The sequence below is a fragment of the Vipera berus genome (assembly GCF_964194415.1).
Source record: "Vipera berus genome assembly, chromosome: Z".
Taxonomy (NCBI): Eukaryota; Metazoa; Chordata; class Lepidosauria; order Squamata; family Viperidae; genus Vipera; species Vipera berus.
In genome coordinates this window covers 1,297,996-1,313,427 of record NC_138205.1, presented here as the reverse complement: position 1 = coordinate 1,313,427, position 15,432 = coordinate 1,297,996, and the positions used below count along the sequence as shown (strand labels likewise).

Sequence of the window (15,432 nt, the reverse complement as noted above, 5' to 3'; positions counted from 1 at the left end):
AGCTGAAGTCTCTAATTTGCCGTTGCATCTTCTGCTGACGAGTCCATCCAGGAAGCCCAGTGTGTGGTTGTTCACTTCCTCCTTTGTGAGTTTTATTCCTTTGCAGATGTCTCTGAGCGTCTCGTCTGTCTCCATCGTCTAGTTCTTGCATTTTTATTTCAAAAACCAGCTGCAGCTAGTCCTCGATTTTCGACCTTTCATTCAGTTGACCGTTCAAAATTACGACCACACTGAGAAATGGGACATTTTTAGCCATTTCTTTTCAGACGCTTGACAACTATTGGCTCCTATTTGTGAGGGTCGCAGTGTCCCGGGGTCACGGGACCCCCTTGGGCGGCCTTCTGACAAGCAAAGTCAAGCCAGATTCGCTGAACAACAATCTTGACTAATTTAAGAACTGCAGTAATTCACTTAAGAACTGTGGCAAGAAAGGTGGCAAAACGGGTGGGACTTAACAAGCGTCTCACTGAACAGAAATTTTGGGCTCAATTGTGGCCGTACGTCGAGGACTACCTGTACAGAATAATAAGGGTTGGAAGAGATCTTGGAGGTCTTCTAGTAGTCCAACCCCTTGCTCAAGCACCCATCCCAGAGCTACCAAGGACAAAACCACATGCCCACCAACATGGGCCAAAGAAGCGACTGTATATCAACAGAGAATAACCCAACACTCCCTTTTAGCACTGATGATGTTCCCTAGTTGGGTCATGGAACATCTGCAAGGAAACAACCTGGGTCTAAGAACACCAAGGACCCCACAGTTCTCCTCCTCCTCCTCCTCTTCCTCCTCCCTCTCCTCCTCCTCCTCCTCCTCCTCCTCGCACTGATGATGTTGATGTTACCTAGTTGGGTCACGAAACGTCTGCAAGGGAACAACCCAGGTCAGAGAGCACCAGGGACTCCCCATGAGTCTGTCTACCTGTTGTGACTCTGTCTCCTCTCTGCATGTGTGTGTGAGCATGACAGGCATGGCTTGGAGCATTGCGTGGCCCCTCGTGACCCCTACCCTCACGCAACCTTTTCCACGCAGCCCTTCGACACGCGTAGCCTCCGCTCTGCCCTGCTGAGAGGTACCTGTATTTATAACCACAAGCCGTGGGGAGGATTGGGGCGGTTAAACGGGCTGCGTTCGAATGGTGCATGGGGTGGCTGCCACCCAAAGGGGGGGCAGGTGTGGGAGATGGGCCGGGGAATGCCTTGAAATCTCGCACGCCGAGTAGGTCTTCTGGGGAAGTCTGATCCACAAATTGGGAGGCAGCCCTTGCGAGAGTTTCCCTAAAAGGAATGCGGTTTTGTTTTCTTTTTGTTATTTTGTTTTCTTTTGTTTGCGTTAGATTCCTATCCTGCCTTTATTGCTTTATAAGTAACTCCAGGGGGCAAGAATACCTAATCCTCCTTCCTCTTCCTATTTTGCCCATAACAACAACCCTGTGAGGTGGCTTGGGCTGACAGGAAATGGCTGGCCCAAAGCCACTTAGCAGGCTTTCGTGCCTAAGGCGGGACTAGAAATCGCCGTCTCCTGCTGATTGGCCCAAAGTCTCCCAGGCAGCTTTCGTGCCTAAGGCGGGACTAGAACTCACTGTCTCCCGCTGATTGGCCCAAAGTTTCCCAGACAGCTTTCGTGCCTAAGGCGGGACTAGAACTCACCGTCTCCCGCTGATTGGCCCAAAGTCACCCAGCCAGCTTTCGTGCCTAAGGCAGGACTAGAACTCACCGTCTCCCGCTGATTGGCCCAAAGTCACCCAGCCGGCTTTCATGCCTAAGGCGGGACTAGAACTCACCGTCTCCCGCTGATTGGCCCAAAGTCTCCCAGGCAGGTTTCGTGCCTAAGGCGGGACTAGAACTCATTGTCTCCTGGTGATTGGCCCGAAGACACCCAGCCGGCTTTCATGTCTAAGGTGGGACTAGAACTCTCCGTCTCCTGGTTTCTGACCTGGTGCCTTCAGCATCAGACGAACTGGCTTCAAGGATGTTGAGAAAGCTGGATATCAACTTCCTTTGACCACACAGAAACTCCATTTTTCTCTCTCTCTGCGAAGGAGGAAGGTTGAAATTAGTTTTTTTGAGACCTTCCAGAGTTCTGCGCTGTTTGCTGGTTCTTTCTCCTGAAAGCAAGAATATGATTAAGAACATTTTCCTGCAATCTTGCATAAAATTTTCGCACAGGTTGATGCAAATTTCCTACCCGCTGCAAAAAAAAAAAAAAAAAGTAAAAATAAAGGGAGAAACGCGGACTTAGCACGAGGATAAGGGCAAAAAAGTCAAGATGGAGACCGTCGCTCCCCCACTTCCTTTCGTGAATTTCCACAAATTGGAGCTGAGTTTTGGGGGATCCCCGTCGATAGATTTGTGGGGCTGTCCTCGCGACAATATGGAAGGGGATCCTCCCGGTCTGCTGGGCAGCATTTCCTGGTGGTACCCCATCCTCTTTCATTCAGAGGAAAGCCTCCTTTTTGTAACGTTGAAGCGTGCTAACTACAAGTCGGCTGCTTGCTGGCCCTTTTTTTTTAAATGCGGCTTGTGCAACCTCGCGGCTTTTAATTGATTGCGCTTCTTCTCCTCTTAAGAGTCGGTGAAGTAGGAACAAGGGATAAATGCTAATTAAATAAATGCTAATGAAAGGGTGGGGAATGTTCTCTTCAGCACCTTCTGAGGTGGGCTGGCCTTAACGTCTCCATGTCTTTCACGTTGTCGTGCGGCGGGAATGGTGGCACATCTGTAGAAAGCTTTTTTTTTTCCGGGGGGGGGGGTTGGGCGGGAGCAAAATAGGTCTGTGTTCGAGAGAGGGCTCCGAAAAGGAGAGGAATCCAGATTTTTCCAGAAGGTGCCCGGATGTGACTGGGTTTCCCCTGTGCGAAATTGCCAAGACGAGCTCCGTTGTTGTTTTGAGCATAGCCACAAAGTATCCACAACACCTTTCTACTCTCCATCGCAGCGACGTGTTTCCCTCCAGTCCTTGAGAAGCAGAAGAGGCACAGCCCCCATTGGCAATGCCCGTTCTGCCAGGGGTCCCCAAACTTGGACACGTTTAAGATTTGTGGACTTCAGCTCCCAGAATTCCCCAGCCAGAAAGCATTTGCCAAAATTCGGCAAGGATAGGAGGAGAAATAGGGCTAGACTTTTCCAAAGTTTATTGCATTGCTTGATAAGGTAACTTAATCTTAATCGTTCTTCAAACGCCTGGTTACTCTCTTGTAATCCCTTCCTCTGCAATCTCTCTCTCTCTCTCTGCTCCAGAGCGTGGGAGGCAGAAAATGGGCATGGCACCTGGCTGAGGAATTCTGGGAGTTGAACTCCACAAGTCATAAAAGGGCCAAGTTTGAAGAGCCCTGTTCTTAATAGACGGTGGGTATGCAGTAGACGTAATGTGTCTTGGTTTCAGCAAAGTGAAAAGAGCTGGCTGGGGAATTCTGGGAGTTGAAGTCCACCAGTCATCAAAGGGCCCAGTTTGAAGAGCCCTGTTCTTAATAGACGGTGGGTATGCGGTAGATGTAATATGTCTTGATTACAGTAAAAGTGAACAGAGCTGGCGGGGGAATTCTGGGACCTGAAGTCCAGAAGGCTTTTTACCTTGCCAAGTTTGGAGACCCCGACTTTACATTCAGAGGATGTTAAGGCAGGACTTTGCGTGATGTCATTTCCTTCCCCGCCGCAGAAACGTCGCAAGTTGAGGGGGACCGTTCCCCCGTCGCTCTCTATAAAGTGGGTGGGCACGCGTCAGAGGAGGTGAGGTTTGATGGGCGGTTAGACGTGGGGTGGGGTGGCAAGGAGGTGTGGTCCCCTCTGCAAGCTTGCTGTGAAGTTCTGCAGGTGTTTTTCTGCTATTTTTCAGCCCATAGTGTTCCTACGCAGGTGCTCCTTGACATACGGCCACAATTAAGCCAAATGTTTCCCGTTGCTAAGTGAGACATTCATTAAGTGGGGTTTTGATCCCCATTTTGTGGCCTCTCTTGCCACCCTTGTTAAGTCTATCGCTGCGGCCATCAACTGAGTCACACCATTGTTTAGGGAACCCGGCTTCCCCGTCGACTTTGCTTGTCAGACGGTCGCGAAACAGGGTGGCGCCTGACCCCGGGACACTGCAAACCACCGCAAATACAAATCAGTTGCCACGGGTCCGACTTTTGACCGCACGAGGCTGCAGCAGTTGTGTGCGAACCAGCCTTGAGTCATGGTTTTTCAGCGCCGTCGTAACCAGGGACACTAAATGAATTGTTGTAAGTCGAGGAATACCTTGTAAGGTGTTGGACACAGCCAGCTACGGCTATATTGTAAGCCGCCCAGAGTTAGCCTGCGTGGGTAACTTGATTTAATAAATTGAATAAAGAAATAAAATGAAGAAATAAGGCAATCTCAGGCTGAGGCCTCTTGCAGCTGCTGTACAGGATGCGAGGCTACTTCCCCGCTTGATAACACCTCTCTGAGGACTTTCCCAACATGGAGAGAGATAGAAGTTAGGAACGGGAACCGCTAAGGACTACTGTAATCTGCCTTTGGTTATGAACAGGAGAGTCCCCCCAGGAGGGCAAAAAAGTCAAAATGGAGGCTGCGAAAGCCCAAAGAAAGCTGTGCATTCTTCACGGACGTCACATCTGCTCCGTCCCAGACAACGTGACGAAGGGCCACAGCAGGACAGCCGGGCCTGTCCTGATGCAAATGTATTTAATTTGGATGGCCTGCGCAGCTGAAAGGTCAGGACAGTTAATCAGGGCTTAAGTACCTTGCGAAGGTTTTCCTTCGCAAGCAGAGCGGCGGGAATTAGCGTGCTTGTGAGTCAACGTGCGCGTTCCCTGTTTTTTGTTGTCGGTGTTAATTTAGGGCAGCGTTTTTCAACCTGGGCAACTTTACGATGGGCGGACTTCGACTCCCAGAATTCCCCAGCCAGCCGCCATGGCCGTTTTCTGCCTCCCACGCTCTGGAGCAGAGAGAGAGATCGCAGCGGAAGGGATTATTGTTGTGGCCGACAGGGCTGCTAACGGAGAGGTTAACCTCTGGAGGGATCCGCTGTGGATCCCCTATAGGGGGAGGGGCTAATCTGGGTTAGAGGGGAGGGGCTAGTCTGGGGTAGGGAAAAGGGGTAAGGGCTATGGGGTAGGGGCTAAACTGGGCTAGGGGCTAATCTGGGGTAAGGGCTAAACTGGGTTAGGGGCTAGTCTGGGGTAGGGAAAAAGGGTAAGGGCTGGTCTGGGGTAAGGGCTAATTTGGGGTGGGGGCTATTCTGGGGTAGGGGCTATTCTGGGGTAGAGAAAGGGGCTAGTCTGGGGTGGGGAGGGGGCGAGATAAAAATCCCAAGGAATTATTTCAGGAAAAAGTCCCAAAGCTTCTGCCTTTTCCCTAGAACGTGTGCATCGGGAAAGCTTGCTACCACTAGCTCCCCGATCCCTGGTTCGAATCCTGATTCCCTGAGGTCTGGACCAAAGGCAGGGAAGGTGGGGTGGGGGGGGGGTGGAGAGAGGAAGGGAGAAGGAGGATTGTTTGGGGGTGGGGGGGGATGAAACTGAGGCCCCCTCCCGTCGAATCGCAAGAGAATTTAAAAAATAATAATTAAAAAAAAAGGATCAAGGCCTGCAGCCCGAATCCCCTTCCCCATTTATTCTGATTGGCCTCGGCCGGCCCCTGCCAGGGACCACATCTCCCATCCTCCTCCTCCTCCTCCTCCATCCCCCGCCCACGCAGGCAAGTTGGGCCAGCAGCCCCCCCCCCCCCCGAGGCTTGGCAGCAGGCTGCTGCAGCGGCAGGGGAAGGGCGCCCCCTGGTGGCCGAGGCGGCACACGGCAGGGCATCCTCGGACCGCCGGCTCTTCCAGGTCCGGCTGGCTCGGGGCTCGGATGCCAGGGGAGACGCACCCCAGCCTGCCTGGGCGCGGAGCCCCCCCACCCACTCTTCTGCCCTCCTCGTCCGTCTTTCCTGGGCAGGTAAGGGAGGGGGAGGGGTTTCGGGCGGGGGTCCCCCCCCCGCGCTCCATCCCTTCGGCCCGGGACCTGTGGCCCACCTGCGAAGCCCCTCCCCCCCTCCTTTCTTCTCCCTTTCCCCAGCCCTCCGGGCAGGGGGGGGAAAGGGGGGGCCGATTTGAACCCCCCCTCCTACTTAGAGCCCTCCCCAAGCCAGGTCTCCTCCGTCCTAGCCCCCTCCCCGCCTCTCCCGCAAACCCCCCCCCCACGAAGGCCCAGAGCCCCCGTTCCAGCTTTTCTGCCCCCACCGGAAGCTCAGACGCCCCCTCCCCTTTCTCTCCTGCCAATGAAAAGGTGGAGGAGGCGAAGGGGAGGCATCGGGACGCCCGGTGTTGTTGTGGAGGGGGGGCGGCGGAAGAGAGAGACCCTCGCTTTCTGCCCGAGGCCCCCCCCGTCCCAAAAGGAGCTGGCTCCCCTCGTTCCTGCTCCTTTGGCCCCAGCAGGCATGGGGAGGTGGGGGGGGGGGCTTCGGCTCCTCTTCCATCTGGGCCTCCATCTGCTCCGAAAAGGCAACGGGGAGGAGCGTGCCGGCAGATTGGGGGTGGTGGTGGGGGGGGGGGTTGAGGAGGCAGGAAAAAAAGGGTGGGTGGGGGTCCAGAGCGCCTAGGAAAACGCTCCCCCGTGGCAGCAGAGAGAGACCCCTTTTCCCCTCCGGGCCTAGATATTGCTCCTCTCCCCCCCCCTTTATTTTTCTCTCCCTCTCTCTCTGGGACGGGAGGGGCAGGCTGGGGTTTTTTTTCCCCTTCCCTGATGCCCCCCCCACACCTGCTACTGTTCCCCATCTTTTCAGGAGCCCGTTGGGGGCGTGAGCCGGTTTGCCCCCCCCACACACACACCAGGAGAGGAAGGAAGGGGGTTGCCCCTGAGGATGAGCGGGAGGGAGGGGTAGAGCGCCTTCCTTGCTGACCCCCCCCAAGACGTTGGCACAATCTAGCCTCCTGCCACCCCCCCACCCCCCAAAAAAGCAGGAGTTTCCCAGGGCTGCCCTCCCTCCCCCTTTGGCATCGCAAATCCAACTAGCCCCCCCCCAGTCCAGAAAAGCAAAGCTTGGAGTCATTGGGGAATCTTGAAGCTGCTTCTAAAGAACTGGGGGGGCGGGGGGGGCTGCCTCGGTCCGTCACCCCCCCCCCTCACTTCCCTTACTGTGTGCCACATCATGTTTGTCTCCGTCTGGTATGCCAAGAAAATGGGACGGCGTTTTCTTAACAACGTCCGGAAGGCGAAGAGAGAACGGCATCTCCTAACGGTATTGGGGGGTGGGTGGGGGGGCAGTGATATGGGGGGGGCAGGGGTCCGTAATTTGGGGGACAAAGAGAGCGGGGTTGTAAGCCGGCTGAGGGGGCAGGTTTTAAAACGACGGGGTGGGTTTTATTTTTTTTATTTTTGAGGCTGCACAAAGAACAGAGATGTTTTGGGGGTGTGGGGGGGTCTCCCCAGATTTGAGGATCTCGGCAGGCGCACACGCACACACACACAGAGCCTGGTTTTTCAGCTGCACGGGACTACAAAGCCCATACTTCCCGACTGGTGGCTGCAAATATTTGGGGCTCTGGGTTACATTTGGGGGCTGATCCGGTGCGTGCATGGGGGGGGGCAAAAGACAGAGGAGGGGCAGATTTTGGAAAGGGTGATGGGGGAGGGGGCTGGATTCGCTCAGGCCTGAGGGGGGGGGAGTGACTTGAGCAATGGGGGGAGGGGCAGATTGTGCAATCTCTTAGGGAATTGTGTGTGTCGGGGGGGGGGTGCAGCTCCGGCAGGACAGCTCCGTTCGTGGGGGGGGGGAGAGGTGGGACCGCCATACGGGGACGGGGGGGGGGGGCTTACAAACTTTTCTTTCCATCCGGCCAGGGGGGTCCCCAAACTCCAAGCCTCTCCGCAGGCTCCCTAACAAGTGACCCCCCCCAAGGAACCCCCCCCACACACACTGCATCGGAGAAGAAGTGATTGGCTTGCCCGCCCCCAGCCGCCAGGAAAACCCGATTGGAGGGGGGAGGGGTTCGCGGTGGCAAACCCTTGGGGGGGGGGTCTACGTACATTATTTGCACGGGGGAGGGAAATAGGAAGACCCCCCCTCCCCCTCCGAGAGACGCCCCGCACCCCCAGCAGTGGGGGGGAGGGGTTGCGTGTCCCGGAGCAGGCGATTTTAATTTGAGGAGGGGTCCGGGTGGGGGTGGGGGGTGGGGGGGTTTAGAGATGAAATTTGCAGGCTGGATAATAGGACTTGGGTTAGGGGGGTAGTTTGACAGCGCTTGGGGCGCCGGGCGCGCGTGTCTCTGTGTCTGTTGTTGTGATTGTTGTTGTTGTTGTTGTTGTTGTGTGTTGGGGCCGGTGGAGCGCGTCAGCTTTCGAGACAATTGATGGCGTCAGCGAGTTTCTACTGGAATTATGAATGAGAGAGAGAGAGGGGAGGGGAGGGGAGGGGGGCGGCTGGCAGCACGCACGGTTTCCCATTTTTGACATTTTTCCCCCCAGAAAGAGAAAGTGGCCTGCGCGGGGGGGGGGCCGCGGGGGCGGCGCGGGGAATGAGTAAGGAGAGAAGACCCCTCGGTTGCATAATTCAATTTTTTAGCCCCCCCCTTTTACTTTTTCCTTCTCGTCCCAAACCCTGCCCCTTTCCCCCCCCCTTTTTTTAAAAGGATGGAGGGGTGTCACTTTTGCCCTCTCTGCAGCCCGGCGCGGGCCTCTCTGCCTCAGTTTCTCCCCCACCCCACCCCCGCCTGCCTCTCAATCGCTTTCCCTGCTTCCTCCCCCCCCCGTCAAAAAAAAGAAGGAGGGAGTGAGGAAGGGTGTTGCTTGGGAGATGCAAAAGGGCTGCCGCTGTTTGTGCGCGTCTGCTAAAAAAGAAAATGCTGCATTGCTTGGCAAGGTGAGCAAGGGGGGGTGGAGGGAGGGAATTAATGCAGAGGCTGTGGGGGGGGCGAGGCTGGGGTGGGGGGGCTCGGCCCCAAAGGGCTGCTAGGCCTTCAGGTGTTGCCAGATGACTTCTAAATCCCCCCTCCCTCCATGGTTTTGATGTGAGGGGGGGGCTTTTCCTTTTCTCCTCCCCCCCTTCCCGGGAGCTGAGATTTCAGCCGAGATGCGGCTTCAGATTGACGGGGCCGTTCCTGTGATGATGATGATGATGATGATGATGATGATGATGATGATGATGATGATGATGAAGGGGTCTTTGGAAGTTCAGGGGGAGAGAGAGAGAGAGAGATGGAGATGCTGTGAAATCAACTCTTTAGATCAAGGTTTGTCAACCTCAGCGACTTCAAGCGGGGTGGACTTCAACTCCCAGAATTCCCCGGCACTGTCGTGGCCCTGCTTACTCTCTTATAATCCCTTCCTCTGCAATCTCTCTGCTTTACAGGGTAGGAGGGGGGGGTGAAATAGGCATGGTTGGCTGGGGACTTCTGGGAATTGAAGTCCACCCCTCTTCAACACACTGAGGTTGACAAACCTGGATCCAGCTTTCTTGGAGAAAGAGGTTTGTGTGTTGTGTGTTGTGTGTGTGTTGTGTGTGTGTGTGATTGCTGAAACAAAACTCCTGGAGTTTCCAACCCAGAACCAGGCACCCTCATTAGCCGCTCCAGATAATTCGAGCTGCCCCCTTCCTGGCAGGAGATTTAGTGCCCCCCCCAGGCCTTTTCCTTTTGGAAAGGGAAAGTGGGTTGTGTGTGTGCCAAAATGGGTCCTGTCCCCAGGGGAGGGAAGGAGGGAGAGAGAGGGAGGGAGGGAGGGAGGGAGGGAGGGAGGGAGAGAGAGAGAAAGAGAAGGAAAGATGGAAGAAGAGGCAGAAAGAAAAAAGGAAGGGAGGAAGAGAAAGAGGGAAGAAGGAAGGAAGGAAGAAGAGGCAGAAAGAAAAAAGGAAGGAAGAGAAAGAGGGAAGAAGGAAGGAAGGAAGAAGAGGCAGAAAGAAAAAAGGAAGGAAGGAAGGAGACAGAAAGAGAGAAAAGGATTTGTTTTTCCCGTGCTCCAGATAAGCAGGGATTGACACCAGACAAATCGGCAGAAAACAATATTTTAATCAAGGCACTGTGGAGGAGAAAAAATACAGGTCCACCAACTCCAACACGGGTGGGGAAGATGGGGGCATTGAGTGGCCATCTCTCCCCTCCCCCAGCACATGTCCCTTACCTGCGCCCCAGCCTTCTCTTTCTTCCCTAACATGTTTTGATCGCCATCCTGGGAAATTATCCCGGGGCCTGTGACCAGGGGGCAGAGTGCCTTCTCTTCTTTGCAACCCCATTGGGACACGCCTGGCCAGGTTTGGGGGTGGGTAGGGGGCTTTCTAGAAAGTGAAGGTGGGGTCAAGATGGTGGGGTGAAGGAATCATTGTTTGCAACTAGAAGATTAATTCAGGGGTGTCAACTTCCACAAGCCCACATTTAATAGGACACCCGAGGTTGGCTCTGGGTTCAAACCGGCATTAAAAAAACAGGGATGGGGTTGCCTTGATCTCTTATGCTAAAGGTCAGCATTTGCATGAGGAGCTCGCTGCCAGCAGAATAATTAGAATAGTACAGAAAATAATAGAATAGAATAGAATAGAATAGAATAGAATAGAATAGAATAGAATATACAATAGAATATAGATAGAATATAGAATAGAATAGAATAGAATAGAGAACATAGAATATAGAATATAGATAGAATAGAATAGAGAATAGAATAGAATAGAATAGAATAGAATGTAGAACATAGAATATAGAATATAGAATATAGAATATAGAATATACAATAGAATATAGAATATAGATAGAATAGAATATAGAATAGAATAGAATAGAATAGAATAGAACATAGAACATAGAATATACAATATACAATATACAATAGAATATAGATAGAATAGAATAGAATATAGAATATACAATAGAATATAGAATATAGATAATAATAGAATAGAATAGAATAGAATAACAGAGTTGGAAGGGACCTTGGAGGTCTTCTAGTCCAGCCCCCTGTTCAGGCAGGAAACCATTTCAGATAAATGGCTGGCCAGTCTCTTCTTAAAAACTTCCAAAATCTCACCTGTGATTTTGGATAGGGATGGTCTCAACAGCTGGTCACCCTGACATGCTTGCATGTAAAAATCTAGCATCTCAGGAATACGTTTAACAATTTCATTTGATTTTATTCAAACGGTTCAAATCCAAACGGGGAAAAAAAATTCAGCAGAGACAGAATAAAATTAAACAAAAGACATTGGGGGGAAAAAGTTAAAAAAATAAAATAAAATTGTTAAACAAAATCGTTAAACATCTTAGGGAAATGTGTTTCCACCCGCCTTTCTTTGATGTTCTAATTTTCTAAAGGGAAGGATTTTTTTTAAAAAAGGAAAGTTTGTTCCTTTTTAAAAAAAAGAAAAATAGAAAATAGTCATATTCTAGTTTTGTTCTACTGGAATATTACTCTGAATCTGCAAAGCTAGTTTAATGATCTGCATGAGAATCTGCATATGGATATCATTTAAATCAGGGGTGTTCAAACGTGGCCATTTTAGGACTTGTAGACTTCAACTCCCAGAATTCCTCAGCCAGGCATGCTGGCTGAGGAATTCTGGGAGTTGAAGTCCACAAGTCAGAAAAGGGCCATAGCTCCCTCACACCGGCTGAGGAATTCTGGGAATTGAAGTCCACAAGTCATCAAAGGGTCATAGTTCCCTCACGCTGGCTGAGGAATTCTGGGAATTTAAGTCCACAAGTCAGAAAAGGGCCATAGCTCCCTCACGCTGGCTGAGGAATTCTGGGAATTGAAGTCCACAAGTCATCAAAGGGTCATAGTTCCCTCACGCTGGCTGAGGAATTCTGGGAATTTAAGTCCACAAGTCAGAAAAGGGCCATAGCTCCCTCACGCTGGCTGAGGAATTCTGGGAATTGAAGTCCACAAGTCATCAAAGGGTCATAGTTCCCTCACGCTGGCTGAGGAATTCTGGGAGTTGAAGTCCACAAGTCATAAAAGGGCCATAGTTCCCTCATGCTGGCTGAGGAATTCTGGGAGTTGAAGTCCACAAGTCATCAAAGGGTCATAGTTCCCTCATGCTGGCTGAGGAATTCTGGGAGTTGAAGTCCAGAAGTCCTAAAAGGGCCACATTTGAAGACCCCTGACTTAGGAGAACACGTTTTGTAGTGCCGGGGTGAATCTGGAGGGCTCCCAGTTGGGGACCGTGGTTGTTAGTTTTGTAACGCCGCACAGGAGTGTCGCACAAACGACAACAGCGTTCCCCCTAATGGGCCTGGCGACTTCCTAATTTCACCCAGCCAGCCCAGGCAGAGGCTCCATGTGCAGAGTGCAGATACATCAGCGCAGTCTTCTCAATTTGGGGTCCCTGTCACAATGAGCAGATTTGAAGATCCCCTTTGGTCCCGCAGCCGTCCCTCATGTTCTCTTTCGCACACGGCACCCCCTTCCCCAGAGCCCCCCACCGAGATCATCCCTTGCCCCCCCCACCGCCACACCTGCTTGTGCTTCTACAAAACGTCTCCTACACAACGCCTCTACCCACTCACAGATGCCAACCTGGCACCAGCCCACGGCACAGTCTCCGTTCTTAGTGGGAAGAGTAGAGACCCCAGGAGGTGGGGGCTGTGCCTGTTCCGGCTCTCCAGGACCAGTTGGGGTTCAACGCCTCATCCCCCCTTCCTTCCATTCTCCCCCCCCCCCCATGGTACTGGGAAGGGGTGGCATGTTGGAGGTTTGAAAAGCTGGCTGCCTCGAGCGAGGATTTTTCTGTTGTTTCTGGATTTCTAAAAAAAATAATATTAAAGTTCCCAGCATAGCCCCTCCTTGGTTACTGGCATTTCCTGGTGGTCTTCCATCCATAGAATAGAATAGAATAGAATAGAAGAATAGAATAGAATAGAATAGAATAGAATAGAATAGAATAGAATAGAATAGAATAGAATAGAATAGAATAGAATAGAATAGAATAGAGGAATGAAGAATAGAATAGAATAGAATAGAATAGAATAGAATAGAGGAATGAAGAATAGAATAGAATAGAATAGAATAGAATAGAATAGAATAGAATAGAATAGAATAGAATAGAGGAATGAAGAATAGAATAGAATAGAATAGAATAGAATAGAATAGAATAGAATATAGGAATGAAAAATAGAATGGAATGGAATGGAATGGAATAGAATAGAATATAGAATTAGAATATAGAATAGGATATAGAATGGCATATAGAATAGAACATAGAAAACAGAACAGAACAAAATAGAATATAGGAATGAAGAATAGAATAAGAATAGAATAGAATAGAATAGAATAGAATAGAATAGAATAGAATAGAATAGAATAGAATAGAATAGAATAGAATAGAATAGAATAGAATAGCAGAGTTGGAAGGGACCTTGTAGGTCATCTAGTCCAGCCCCCTACTCAGGCAGGAGTCCCTATGCCATTTCTGACCTGGGGCTGCTTTGCTTTTAGTTCAGTTGTGGGTGTGTGGATTTGTGTCCTGTCTGCTGTTTCTCAAACAAGAGAAGGGTGGAGAATGAGAAGGGTTTGGCTTTGTGGGGAGACGCAGATGGGGTCCGTGTGTGTGTGTGTGTGTGTGTGTGTGTGTGTGTGTGTGTGTGTGAGAGAGAGAGAGAGAGAGAGAGAGAGAGAGAGAGAGAGAGAGGCTTGGGGTGGGGGTGGGGGTGGGGGAGGACAGGGGAAGGTCCAGGAGAGCCAGACTGCAAGGGTTTGTCAGATGAGAGGAGGCGGAGGACACTGGGAACTGTAGTCGGACTGAGGCAGTTGCCTTCTCTGCTGTCTCTCAGGCTGGCATCTTCCTTGCTGTGTGTGTGTGTGGGGGGGGGGGGAAACAGTTGTACCTTGTGGGGGCCTGGGGGCAGAGACCAAAAGAGGAGGGGGGGCTGGGGTCTCAAACCCTTAAGGCTAAAATGGGCCAAGCAGTCAGGCTGGCCAAACACGGGAGCTTAGGGGGAGGGTCTCCTCTGCTCTGCCCTGGTCAGACCCGCCCCCCCCCTCGGGGGTCCAGTTTAAAAGGGGCTGGGGTTTTTGAGAGGTTCAGAGGGGGGTCTACAATCCAAGTCCCTCTCCAGAGCTCTTCAGGGATTCCGGGCCCATCCAGCCACAAGGTGGATGAGGGTTGATGTTGTCCTCACCCAGAAGGGTGGGTGGGCTTCTCCTTTCTGGCCCCCGAAGGCAGGAGTTGAACCCAGGCCTGGTTCTAACCTGGGGAATGGGGGGGAGGGTATAAAGGAGGAAAATTCCCTGGCGGGTGGGGGGGGGCACTTGAACTGGCGAAGCTGCTACGCTGGCGGGTCCTCCCTTGAACCGGGGGCTCGGCTAGATGACCTCTGAAGTCACCCTGACGAAAGTGAACCCCACCAGAAGGACTCTGTTAATAGGGAAGGACAGGTTGGGAATGAGGGGTGGGGCGCGCTGGGGAAGGAAAGGGAAACGTGGGAAGATGAAGGGGGGGGCGTTCCTTTGCTAAATTGGGTTGTTTTTTTTTCCTAGTCTCGCACCCTTAGGAGAAAGACTGCAATTCCCAGAATTCTTTGCGCTCTGTTGGCTGGGCATCCTGGGAACTGCCCTGCCGATCCTTGTAGAGGGGAAATAGGGGCTGAATATTGGGGGGATTGGGGGGGGTCCCAATTCGTACTGAGCGGCCTAATAATGATCATCATAATTAAAGAGGCAGGCCTCTCGTTCATATGTAGCGTGCCTGACAGAACAGTTGTTAAAAAGCTTTTATTTTATTTACTTCTTTATTTTTAGATTTTTTAAATCACACTTTTATTACTTTCTAAGTAATTCAAGGCAACGAATAGGCCAAATGCTTTTTCTTCCTCCTATTTTCCCCTCAACAACAACCCTGTGAGGTGGGTTGGCCTGAGAGAGAAAGAAAGCCCAGCCAGCTTTCATGCCTCAGGCGGGACTAGAACTCACCGTCTCCTGGTGATTGGCCCAAAGTCTCCCAGCTGGGTTTCATGCCTAAGGCGGGACTATAGCTCACCGTCTCCTGGTGATTGGCTCAGATTCATCCAGCTGCCTTTCAAGCCTAAGGCGGGACTAGAACTCACCGTCTCCTGGTGATTGGCCCAAAGTCACCCAGCTGGGTTTCATGCCTAAGGCGGGACTAGAACTCACCGTCTCCTGGTGATTGGCTCAAAGTCACCCAGCCGGTTTTCATGCTTAAGGCGGGACTATAGCTCACCGTCTCCTGGTGATTGGCTCAGATTCATCCAGCTGCCTTTCATGCCTAAGGCGGGACTAGAACTCACCGTCTCCTGGTGATTGGCCCAAAGTCTCCCAGCTGGGTTTCATGCCTAAGGCGGGACTATAGCTCACCGTCTCCTGGTGATTGGCTCAGATTCATCCAGCTGCCTTTCAAGCCTAAGGCTGGACTAGAACTCACCGTCTCCTGGTGATTGGCCCAAAGTCACCCAGCTGGGTTTCATGCCTAAGGCGGGACTAGAACTCACCGTCTCCTGGTGATTGGCTCAAAGTCACCCAGCCGGTTTTCATGCTT

General features: G+C 51.8%; 1 protein-coding gene across 2 annotated transcripts in view; it reads left to right on the top strand.

Moving 5' to 3' along the window:
- The window catches only part of LOC308676995 (disks large homolog 4), a gene marked incomplete at both ends in the record, with an annotated part of 89,400 nt that overhangs the window by 52,557 nt on the left and 21,411 nt on the right, over nt 1–15,432 (top strand). The gene's annotated exons all lie outside the window — the stretch shown is intronic.